This window comes from Tupaia chinensis, unplaced genomic scaffold (assembly GCF_000334495.1).
Source record: "Tupaia chinensis unplaced genomic scaffold, TupChi_1.0 Scaffold000248_1, whole genome shotgun sequence".
NCBI lineage: Eukaryota > Metazoa > Chordata > Mammalia > Scandentia > Tupaiidae > Tupaia > Tupaia belangeri.
The window spans coordinates 902,671-915,633 of NW_006159726.1; positions in this window are offsets into that span (position 1 = coordinate 902,671).

Here is a 12,963-nt window from a genome sequence, read left to right on the forward strand (position 1 = left end):
AGGAAGAAAACAAACACTACAATTGAAAAATGTCAAAAGATCTGAACAGACACTTCACCAAAGAAGAAATACAAATTATAAATAAGCATGTAAAAAAATATGCTCAACATTTTATGTCATTAGGGAATTGTAAATTGAAACAAAAAGATACCCCACATACCTATCAGAATGGTGATGATCCAAAATACTGATGATACCAAGTGCTGAAGAGGATGTGGAGCAAGAGGAACTCTCATTCATTGCTGGTAAGAATACAATGTTACAGTCACTTTGGAAGATAGCTTGTCATGTTTTTTTCTTTCTTTCTTTCTTTCTTTCTTTCTTTCTTTCTTTCTTTCTTTTTCTTTCTTTCTTTCTTTCTTTCTTTTTCTTTCTTTCTTTCTTTTCTTGTCAAAATTAATCATACTCTTACCATACAAGATATTCCACTCAAATTAGCAGAAAATTTACATACACACAAAAACCTACATACAAATGTTTATAGCAGGTTTATTCATAACTGCCAAAATTTGTATGCAACCAAGATTTATTTCAGTGGGTGAATGGATAAATAAACTGTTACATTTGAACAATGGGCTATAATTCAATGCTAAAAAAAAGATTGGGCTAGTCCCATGGCCTAGTGGTTAAGGGGATTACATCCCACATGACTGACCATGATTTGAATCTTGACCTTCGTGACTTGAAAATGCATTGGGCATATCTATATTTATGCCCCAAATCCTAACAGGATGGAGAAATGAGGAGAAGGGATTGCAGTGTGACCATGCCCCATTAGGGAGCACTTTCTCCTTCTCCCTTTCTCTGTCTCTATCTCTCTCTGGTAAGTGTATATGCCCTTTGACAATTAAAAAATGAGCTTAAAAAGACATAAAAAAGATATAGAGGAAACCTAAATGCATATTGCTAAGTGAAAGAAGCCAGTCTGACAGTGTTATATACTGTATGATTCCAATTATATGATCTGGGAAAGGCAAAACTATGGGAACAGTAAAAAGATCAGTGGCTTCCAGGGGTTAGGAGAAAGGGAGGAATGAATAGGCAGAGCACAGAAGATTTTTAATGCAGTATAACTATTCTATATGATATAATGGATATGTAACATTATACATTTATCCAAACCTATGGAGTGTTCAGCACTGAGAATGAACTCTGATGTGCACTATAGAATTTGGGTGTTAATGGCACATCAATGTAGGTTCATAGATTATAATAAATATACCATCTGGTGTACGATGGTGATAGTTGAGGAGAAGAGATCTTTGGGAACTTTCTGTACTTTTTATTTTTTTTCTGTAAACATAACAATGCCCCAAATAGAAAGACTATTAATTTTTTAAAAAGTATGCAAAAACAGGGGGAGGAAAGCTCTGAAAAATGGTGCCTGGCAAACAAAAGTAACATCTGGAGCACATTGGAGTGTAATCGTTGTACCCAGGGTCTAGAGGAGAGAACAGGGGACTGGGCTTCCAGGGACTGTAGCCAAATAGAGCTTCTAAAGGCCAAGAATTGGCCCTAGGTGTGCTGCATGGGACTGATATCCTTTATGGGAAAGGGGATGGCGTCTCCCAATGTGAGGCAGCACCAAAGGTCTAGTGCTGGTTGTCAGAAACTCAGGGAGGAGGGTAGGAGTTCTCCCCTCTTTTTAACTGATATTAATCCTTTCCTGATCTCCTGGAGCATCTCTAACATAACTATTTCAGTCTTTTTTTGTTCCATAACATTGACGTAGCCTGTATTGAGTTCATATCAGAGTTTTTATTAAATGTTTCTTCCTTAGCATGAGATTTCTTCATGTGTTCTAGAATTTTTGTTTGCACATTCATTTGGAGTGTCTTTTCCTGTTTTTCTCTTTTGTTTTCCTTTTTGTTTTATTTTCACTTACCATTCTTTGTTGAGCTGTTTGACAATTGTCTCAACTCAACAGGAAAGTGAATACAAGTGTCACACATGCCACACACATCTATTTCCTGGGTTTGTTACTTCATACAGACTTGAAGAACCATTGTCTGTGAAAAATGAAACCATTACTTAAACGCTGAAACTGTAGTGTCTCTTGCAATGTGATTCTGCACCAACTCGGATTATTTTCTTATAAGGTCCCTGGTCATACCCTCTTTCTAATCAGAGGCTATGGCCTCTGCACGAACTGCTTTTAAACTTTTGTGATCTTGACCCCAGTAGAAGTTTATGAACTAATCTACAATACTTGCTTCTAGTTTGCTTGGAAGACAGAGAAAAATAACAAAGCAGAAATGCAGAGAGAAGTAAAGCCTAGAGGTGGGGAGAGAGGAATTCAGCAGTTCTCCAGTTTTCTTGAGCCTTCTCTGCCTGTCCTGAAATTTCATTGTCTAACTTCTCTTTAGATTCTGAGAAACACCTCAGTACTTTTATATTATACCCCTCCTGCATGTATATATGTATGTATGTGTGTGTACATGTACATATGTATATCTATCTATATTTTGAGACTTTTTTCTACTCATGACAGAGCACATGCATGCATGAGAGAGAGAGAGAATGAGAAAGAGAGAGAGAAAGGCACCCTCCACACAGTTTGGTCATGACTTGATCCCCTCTGTCCAGTCCTCCAGTATGTCAGGAGCCTGTTTCCATGCGCATACGTGCAGTGTATTCTCAGACCAATCAGACCAGAAACTTGAACTATAGTTTGCATGTGGCTTCCAGCTCAGCAGTCTGGTATAATACCAACTGTACCATAGAGGCTCGTTATTTTTCGCTTAAGCTAGCTCCAGTGGGTTTCTGATACTTGCAGTCAAAAGAGGTATGATGGGGCCTAGCCAGTTGCACAGTGGTAGCACAGTGCTCTGTGATGCTAGACCCACCTGGGAAGGTCTTGGTTTTATGTTCCTGTATCTCCCTAGCACACATACCCATGATCCAGGCTGACTGAGGCTGAGAGTGGATTGCTGCATGAAAACCCTGTTGGAGGTACTTCTCTTTTTTTTTTTTTTGAGAGGTTTTCACTATAGGGCACGTGCACTCGCCAGACAGACAGAGACATAGAGACAGAAAGCGAGAAATCACCCCCCAGGGGGGATGGTCACGCCGCAATCCCTTCTCCTCCATTCTCCTCTCGGGATCTTGGGCACGCATGCACATGCACCCGGCGTGAGTTTTAAGCCACCGGGTCCAGGACACAAACCGCGGTCGACTACGTGGGAGTCCAACGACATAGCCATTACGCTAACTGCTGGTTCCCTGGAGGTACTTCTCTTTCTCGTGGAGAAACCAAACTTTTAAAAGAGGTATGATAAATCTATGTCTCTTGGGCATCCTTGGTACAGTGTGCTGTGATTTCTGTCACCACTATGGCATAACACACTCTATGAGTTGCTGGTCCCAGAACTCCTACTTTGGAATAGCTATCTTGGTTTGCACTGTCAGCGAGAAAGTTTGGACATGTCTTCCTAGAGGCAAACTTTGACAGAAAGATGAACTCGGTCAGAAAAACAGGGCGACTGTATGTATTGCAAGAAATAAAGGGCTTCAGTGCTTGTACTAATGTGGAGCAACAGAGGGAGCGAGAGTCTAAAGGTTGCAGCTGGAAAGTTTCAGAAACAATTCCAAATGCTCTCAGCATGAAGCACTGGAATGAGGCAGGTGGTTCTTAGAAGTTCTTCAGGAAATTGCTCAGAAATGATCTAACCAAGTGCCTTACTCTCCAGCAGCAAAGTTGGAACTTGGGAAGTTTGGGAAACTGTGGCATTTGGCCATGATCACCAGTGGAGAATCATGGGCAAGTCTGAAGTTTGCAGAGAACTCTGAGAAAATGGAATTTGCAGAGGAGATCTTAGAAGTGGACAGTAACCATGCAAAATTGACAACTAACAATTAAGCTCAAGGGTCTTTGAAGAGAAGAAAATAGTCATGTATTGTGAGCCAGAGAACTTTCAAAGCAACAATGACTGCAACAAAAGATCTCTAAGGTTTTCCCCAATTTTTTATTTGTTTTTTCTTTCTATGAGTGCGTGAGAGATAGAGAGAGAGAGAGAGAGAGAGAGAGAGAGAGAGAGAGAGACAGTACTCCCAACAGGGTCCTAATGCTATGATCCAGCCCCATCTGGATCAGCCAGCTTCAATTCATGGGCATATATGTATCTTGGCTACTCAGGAAGGTCTCCAGTTGCAAATATAGAATCTTCCCATGTGGTTCAACCTTGCAGAGCCTTGCATTTTACTTCTGGACTATCATCTGTTCCCAATATACTGAATCTTTAACAAGGTAAAAAAAATATCCATTGTAGTCTTATTAATCTCAAAGAAAAAAGAAAGGGTGCAGAGCTGGGCCACTCTTAGTAAAGTGACAGGAGCTCCTTCCACACTGGCCTGTGACTGGAAAAGCAATACCCAGGATTTTAACATAGTTTGTTTTTCTCCTAACTGTGACTTTCCTGGACAAACTAGCTCTCCCTCCAATCCTTAGCCTTGTCCCATCAAGTCTGTCTTCTGATTTTTGTGCCAAGACTTTCTGTGGAGAATGTCCTTTCATACCCGTTTACCTGCTCAGAATTAGGCCATGAATGGTATCCCTAACTTGTCTAAAGAGGACAGAAACACTTTGTCTCCTCTGTTGCCTTAGCCAGTTGCTATGTGAAAGGACTTCAGAAAGTTCCTGGAAAATGAAATTCAAATATGAGTTTATTTTGGTGCAAATGTTTTGATATCCATGTCTTTCCACATGAACTTTCTGAAGATGCTCTCATTTGTACAAACACCAGGCGACAAGGACCCATGTTTTCCTCTCACTTGAAAAATTATCCCATCTTTTCAAATCTCTTCTATAGCCACCCTCTCTTGCTCTCTTCTCATCACTGAATATGTAAAATCTTTCTTGCACATTAAGAGCTTGGAAAGACTTTACTTTTCTTAGCCACATGATTTCAAAATGTGCTTATTATGCATTACTCAAATACTCTGAGCTTTTGCTGCTAATGTCATTTTACTGGATTGGGGAGAAAGTACTGGCAGTGGTAACAAATCCTCAGACTTACTGAAAGAGAGTTTCACTACCATGATATGCTTAAGACGGAGTTCTCATCTTTGATTCATTGTCCTGATGAAATAAAATCATTTTGGGAACTGGCCCCATAGCCTAGTGGTTAAGTGAGCCAGATCCCACATGGCTAAACGTGGTTCAAAGTCTGGCCCTGGCAGCCTGGAAAACACACTAGGCACATGTGTATGTGTGCCCTAAGTCCTGACAGGATGCAGAAATGGAAGAGAAGGGATCGTGGCATGACTGCACTGCATTAGAGGGTGTTCTCTCCTTCTCCCTCTCTCTCTGACTAGTACATACACCCTGCAGTAATTTTTAAAAAGTTCTTTTGGTATTCTTTTCTTTCAGTCAGATGGTAAAGGAAGTCAACAATTTCGTCTATCTGGATGTTCAGCTTTACTTTTGTAGATACATATTGAAAGGCTGAAGTATACTCATCCTCCCTTATCCACAAGGGTCCTAGTGGATGCCTAAAACCATGTATAATACTGAACCCTATGCATACAATTAACCCTTGAATAACACAGGGATCAGGTGGCCAACCCCTTGCAGAGTGGAAAGTCCATGTCTAACTTTTGACTTCCACAAAACTTAACCACTATTAGCCTACTGTTGACCAGAAGCCTTATCAGATAACATAAACTGTCAATTTACATATATTTAGTATATAAGGAATCTTCAAGAAGTTCATGGAAAATGCATATTATTAAAAAAACCAAACTATGTATGGATTCAAAACTTTTTAGATCAAAATAAACCTGTACTTTAATTTCATTTTCCATGAACTATTCAAAGTCCCTTCATATATATCAAATATTGTATCCTTAAAATAAACTAAGCTAGAGAAAATAAAATATTAAGAAAATCATAAGGATAAGAAAATACATTTACGATACTGTATTTTCCAATTTTTTTTTAATTCTATGTAAGTGGACTTGTACAGTTTAAACCCGTGTTGTTCAAGAGTCATCTGAAACTACAGAAAATGAAACTGAGGAAAAAAGGGAAACTACTATAATATTGATAGTCTAAGCAGAGTACTCAAAATTCCTGCACTAGGCCTAGCCATGATGGTGTAAGCAGTGGAGGCACTGTTGAGTGATCCTGGAGACCACATAGGAAGGCTTCAGTTCGTGCCCTGGGTTTACTTGAATATTCTGGGTGCTCCCATGGGCACTCCTGTGGGCACTTCTATCATCCTGGTTGCTTACAGGACTGGGAGACAAATTACGGTGTGAAGACTGTCAAGGGTGCCTCTCTCTGTCTCCCTTTTTCCCTCATGAAGAAAATAAATAAACTTTAAAAATTGCTATCTAAAAAACTAATATGTTTTTGTTTTTGTTAAAGTAAACCACAGACATCATTTCATTTCCTTGAATTTTAGTTTCAAAAAAGATGCACAGTTCAATACTCATAAAGATGGTAAAATTAATAGATTGGAAATGCTACAGTTCCTTCATAGTTGCAAATAGAATGATTATTGAACAGACTGACACAGAACACTTGACAGCTTTTTCCTTCTTAAATGCTGTAATTAATCTTGTAACTATAATCCTTTGTCAATTTTTAAAAATAAGTCAGTAAAATACAAAGTTAATGCATGGTGAGTTCTATGACAAATAGATATGATTCATAGTCCAGAGCAAGTTCATGCTGAAACCAGCTTTGTCTTTAATTGTCAATGCATACTTATATAGCATCTTCCAAGTATTGAGTTATCAGAAAAATCGTGATGCATTTTTGCATAAAAAGGCAGAAGAATTCATCATGACTTTTCTGATGACTCAATACTTAAGGAAATCCCATATTTGAGGCTGAAATACATAAACTGCCACCTTTTCTTTATAGTAGCATGAGTTCAATTTTTTGTTTGTCTGCTGTAGGGTGCACACACACACACACACACACACACACACAGAGAGAGAGAGAGAGAGAGAGAGAGAGAGAGAAGTCATCTTGCAGAGGGAATGGCCACACTGCAATCCTTTCTCCTCCATTTTCCTCTTGGTATTTTTGGCATGCACACACATGCACCCAATATGTTTATCAATCACCGGATCTGATTTGAACCATGCAGTCAGTCATGTGGGATCCACCTGCCTTAGCTTCCACACCACCTGCTGGCCCATTCTTCCATTGTTTTGGGTCAAATATACTTTTTGGGTTCCATCTGTTCAATCATAGCAGTAACAAATTGTGGCAGTTTTCAAATATGTCTACAAATTCTTTGATCCTCTTCCCAGGTGGGATCCTATGTCCTCACCATCTGAATCTGAGCTGACCTCAGTGACTTATTTGTAACTGACAGAATCAACAGAAGTGGTCTGAATAACTTTTGAGGATAATTTATAGAAGGCCATATCGCTGCCATCTCTTTCTCTTGGGGACAAGTGTAGGTCAGCCAGGTGCCATGTAAAAAGTCCAACTGCCCTGAAACCTTATGCTGTTGGGGTCATGTGGTGGTGCTCTAGTAGGCAGCCCAGCTGAACTCAGAACTGATACCCAAACTGCCAGCTGTGAGTGAGCCACTTTGGACATCCAGTTCAGTTGAGCTTTCAAATGAATCCAGTCACTGAGAGTCTGAAAGCAAAAATTGCCCAACTGAGCCTTTCTCCAATTCTTCAGTCAAATAATTTTGGGAGAATTCTACATTTTCAGGAGATTCAAAATGCACATGGTAACTTGAAGGGCTTGGATAAGTCCTGCAGTACAGACATCTTTTTAGCCCAAACTTATTTAGCCACGGAGCCATTTTGTCTTAAGATTTGTATTAGCATCTAATGGATAAAATTTGTATTCCCGTTTTGGATAGTACTGACCGTTATAGCTTGGGACCATAGCTAGGCTCAGTGAAGACTGAGAGTCTATTGCAGCTGTAATAGTTGGTTGATATCATCTTGACAAAGAAATTGACTTCCACAAGAGGCTTAAGGAATAGGGCTGGGTAGAAGATCTGAAATATCATATCAGAAAATAAGAAGTCATTGGTTAAACCGGAAACTATACATAAATGCAGGGATATGTGAGCAAAAATTAAGGAGGAATTTACTTCTGAATAGGAAAACCGTTGGGTTTTCAAATGTGCTTTTGGTTCGGACTCTTTTGGTTGTAAAAGAGGGGCAGAACTGGCTGGGCCTAAGAGCAAATCTATTTATCTACCTACCAATCCATCCATTTTCATTCATATTATTTGAATAGTAATATATTCAGATACTGCTATGGTTTAGATTTGTGTGTCCCTCCAATATTCATATGTTGGAACCTCAATCCCAGTGTGATGGCATTAAGAGGTGGAGCCTTTGGGAGGTGATTAGGCCATGAAGTCTCAGCCCTCATGTATGGAATTAAGGCACTTATAAAAGGGCAAATGTCGAGACGAAGATTCCTCATGGCTCCTGAGAACTAGTGATTTCAGGGTAAAAGGGAAATGAAGATTTCCTACTGATACTTCAGCTTCCAGTCCACAAACCTGAGTGGTAGGGAGCTCATCTAGCCTTTTCTCTATCTCTGACTCTGTCTCTGTCTCTCTCTGCTTCCATCTTCTCCTTTTTGGTAATATTTCCTTTTAATAATTTTTTAAAGGTAAAGTATTCTCTTGCTCTCAGCTCTGCCTTTGTCTTGTTAATAATCCCCTCTTCCCCTCCCACCCAGGCAGGAGAGACAAGAGGCAGGTCTTCAGATGAAGATTCCTCATGGCTACTGAGAACTAGTGATTTCACACAGAGTGTTTGCGTGCCATGCGGTTTTCTATTTTGTGCTTTTTTTAAACAACAACAAAAAATAATAATACTTTTTAAAGTTTTTTTTTTTTCTTTCTTCTTTTTCTCTGTTTCTTTGTTGCGGTCATTGTTGTTTCTATGTTCTGTTTCCTTTTCTTTTTATCTCATCTCTCTGCTAGTCATCTCCATTTACTGTGTTTCTAGATGGATCTAATGGAACTTTAGCCAAACATCCAAATAGTATTAGAGTTAATATATTCCTCAATATCTACTGAATCTGCTGCACAAAGGGATCACAATGGAACGGCAAAGAAATTCCAGATCCCCTCTTTCTGCATGCTCCTGAATGCTCAGACTGAACTTCAAGAATTAGGAGGAAACCCAATATCCATCAAATGACTAGAAATCACCGCAGGACCACAAGAAATATGGGAAAGCAAGAAAATACCTCTCTTCCAAGGGAAAAGAATAACTCCTCTTCATCCACAGACAGCTCAATGGAAATCATGAAAATGTCTGATAAAGAATTTAGAATATTCATAATGGGAAAGCTAACAGAGATGGAAGAGAAGAGAGACAATGAACTCCAGAAGAGAAAGGAGAAAGGAGCTGATGAATTCCAGGAGGTGAGGAAATTCTTGCAAGATCTAAAAGAGGAATTACACACTTTAAAAAAGAATCAAATGGACGTGTTAGAGATGGAAGCTATAATAGAGGAAGTAAAAATCTCCCTTGAAAGTATGAATAGCAGACTAGATCATACAGAAAATAGAATCTCAGACATAGAAGAGAAAACTGCTGGCCTAGAAAAATCCACCACAAAGACTGAGAAAATTGTTCCCCTCAAATGAGACTAATACACGAGAAGTACGAGATACCATCAAACATCCAAACATCCATATAATTGGTATCCCAGAAGGGGAAGAGACCCATAAAGGCATTGATAATCTATTCCATGAAATCCTGCAAGAAAACTTTCCAAACCTAGAGATTGGCACTCAAAGATCCACTCCCAAGAAATACTAAGGATCCCAAATAGAATCAACCCAAGAAGGTCTCCAAGACACATTACAGCCAGATTGACCAAAACCACAAAGACAAGATACTAAGATTGGCAAGAGAGAAACGGCAAGTTACCTACAAAGGATAACCCATCAGACTAACAACAGACCTCTCATCGGAAATAATGTGAGTGAGGAAATAATGGGAAAATATATTCTAAGTGTTAAAAAGCAATTTCGAATTCAAAGTGGTGAAAAGCAATTTCAACCAAGAATACTGTAGCCGGCAAGATTATCTTTCATATGGGAAGGAAAGACAAGAAAATTCTCAGATAAACAAAAACTGAAAGAATTTACCAGCACCAGACCAGATCTCCAAAAAGTTCTCAAGGGAGTACTATATCAGGAAAATTAAATACAGATACATAGAAATAAGAGTTCAAAAACTAAGAAAATGGCCAGCTTAATCCTAGGGACAAGTCTGGAGTTGAATTTATATCCCAGAATTCAATTGGGAAGATCAAACCACAACAGAAGATAAATTAAGTACATGAGACTGAAGTGGTGAAATAGCATTTTATGACTTTTAACTAAAACACTGCTGATTTTCTTCTAGGCTTTGTTTTCCAGTTTTAAGGATTTTTGTCCTGTCTTGAGTTGTCGATAGGTTCATGTACCCACTATTTGAACAGAATCCTAACCTGTTTCCTGGCTTTACGTTTTAAGCAGTTCCTTAGCATTTCTTTGATTTATTAAAGTTAAAACTGCTTTTCATGAAATTACCAGCTGAACTTGCTATTGAAAGTAGTTAGATTAAATAAGAAATTGTGTGATCAATAAAATGTGAGGGAAAAAGGAGTGGAAAACAACTGCAGACACCAGAGATAGTGTAGGAGAAGGGTGTGAAAGGGCAGAGGGTCAGAAATTGGGGTAAAATACACATACACACACACACACACACACACACACACACACACATATATACGAAACTAGAAATGGAAAGTTATTGATGATAACATGTATGATTAAGCCACTATAAAGGCATAGAAAGCAACAATAGATACCAGAGACAGTGTAGGAGGAGGGTGGGAGATGGTAGAGGGTGAGAAATTGGGAATCAAGGATGGGAAAAAAGGCAAAATATAGAGGAAGCAAGAAATGGAAAATTATTTGTTGATGATAACACATATGTTGATGTGCTTGATTGAGCCAATATACAGTGTATTCCGTATGGAAAAATCTCGCTTTGTATGCTGTAATGATGTACAGTGAATGAATGTAAATAAATTTAAAAAAGAAAGAAAGAAAGAAAGAAAGAAAGAAAGAAAGAAAGAAAGAAAGAAAGGAAGAAAGAAAGGAAGAAAGAAAGGAAGAAAGAAAAAATAAATAAAAGGGCAGATGTCTTTTTGGCAAAAGGAGTTTGTCCTTTGCCTCTTAAAGGAATGTTCTCAGAAGAAACCTGCAGGTGAGTAAGGAAAACAGGATGGCAGGGAAAGGAGCCATGACAAGATGTGGTTTTGGAAGTGCAATTGGCTGACAGTTGTTGCCTGGCTTGAAGATGTCTTGAAAATTACACTCCCTTCTAGGGAGTTTAACAGTCCAGCTTCTTTGTCACTGGACAGGACAATCTCCATGGTACTGTTTTTATGTAAGAGCTCCATGTGAGATCAGGCTGAAGCTAGACTTCTGAAATCACATTTTGTCCTAGCTCTTTTCCCTGCCATACTGTTTCCCTTATTCTCCTGCAGGTCTCTTCTGAGAACATTCTTTCAATAAATCTGTAGCAGTGTTTCAGCCTCTGTTTCTAAGAGCCTAGTCTAAGACAAATGATATGTCATAGATTTCATAGATACTGCTCGAATGCCCTCCATAGAGGTTGTGTTTTAAAGATACTGCTCGAGGTTGTGTTTTAAACTCATCCTAGCAATGTAAAAAAGCATAGGAAAAAAGGTTTTTCATCTTAATTGTGCATCAAATATTAGTGAAGTATATGTTGTATCTTATTTTGGTGACAATATATTTGGTGCCGTGTCCCTGCACTTAAAAAATAAAAAAGTCTATTTCCAGAGGAATAAGGATACATGTTCCCATCTCAACAGTCACATGACCATTGACTACACAGTCTTTCTACTTGCTGTAGGTGCCAGGGAGTGTCAAAAAAGTAGATAGATTGGAGGGCCATTGGGAAAGGGAAGGGTTAGTATTTTTTAGGACATAAGATAAAAAAGCTGGTCATTTTTAAAATTAAAATATTTTCTAGATTTATTAGTGAAAAGAAATAATTTGCCTTTATTGTTAAAAATTTACTTATTTATTTTTTCCATGAATAAATGAAAGAGAGAGAGCATCCCCTATAGAGTCTCAATGATGGGAACTACCCCCAGCCTTCAGCCAGCTTCGGATCATGGGCAAGTAGAAACCCACTGTACTCAGGGAGGTCTCTGGACTTGAACCAGGAACATTTCTATGTGGGATTGCCTCACAGAGCATCATGTTTTACCATTGCACCACAATCTAGCCCCTCTTTTTTTCCTTTTATCTTTTGACAGTGTATTCTCTTTTTCTCTTTAAAAAAAATTTTTTTTTATTGCAGAGGACTCATGCATGAGAGAGAGAGAGACAGAGAGAGAGAGAGAGAGAGAGAAAGGAGAAAAAGAGAGAAATGACACCTCCCACACACACACCATTTTTCCTTTTATTTCTTCATCCTGTCAGGATTTGGAGTACTCACACACATATGCCCAGTGGTGTTTTTCTGGTTTTCTTTTTTTTTTTTTTTTTTTTTTTGCTATAGGGTAAAATAGGGTGCATGCGCTCGCCAGACAGACAGAGAGAAACAGAGAGACAGAAAGCGAGAAATCACTCTCCAGGGGGGATGGCCATGCCACAATCCCTTCTCTGTTCTCCTCTCAGGATCTTGGGTACGCATGCACATGTGCCTGGCGTGAGTTTTAAGCCACTGGGTCCAGGACGTGAACCGCGGTCGACTACATGGGAGTCCAGTGACATAGCCATTACGCTAACTGCTGGTCCCTGCCCAATGTTTTTTAAACAACCAGGGCTGGAATTTGAACTGCAGTTGGCCATATGAGATCTAGCTGCCTATGTACTGTGCTTAATCACTGCACTGTGGGGTTGATCCTCTTTCTTAAAAAAAGCATTTTTTAAATTTATTTTATTTATAATCAAGAGTACATATGTATGCATGCAAGAGAGGGAAAGA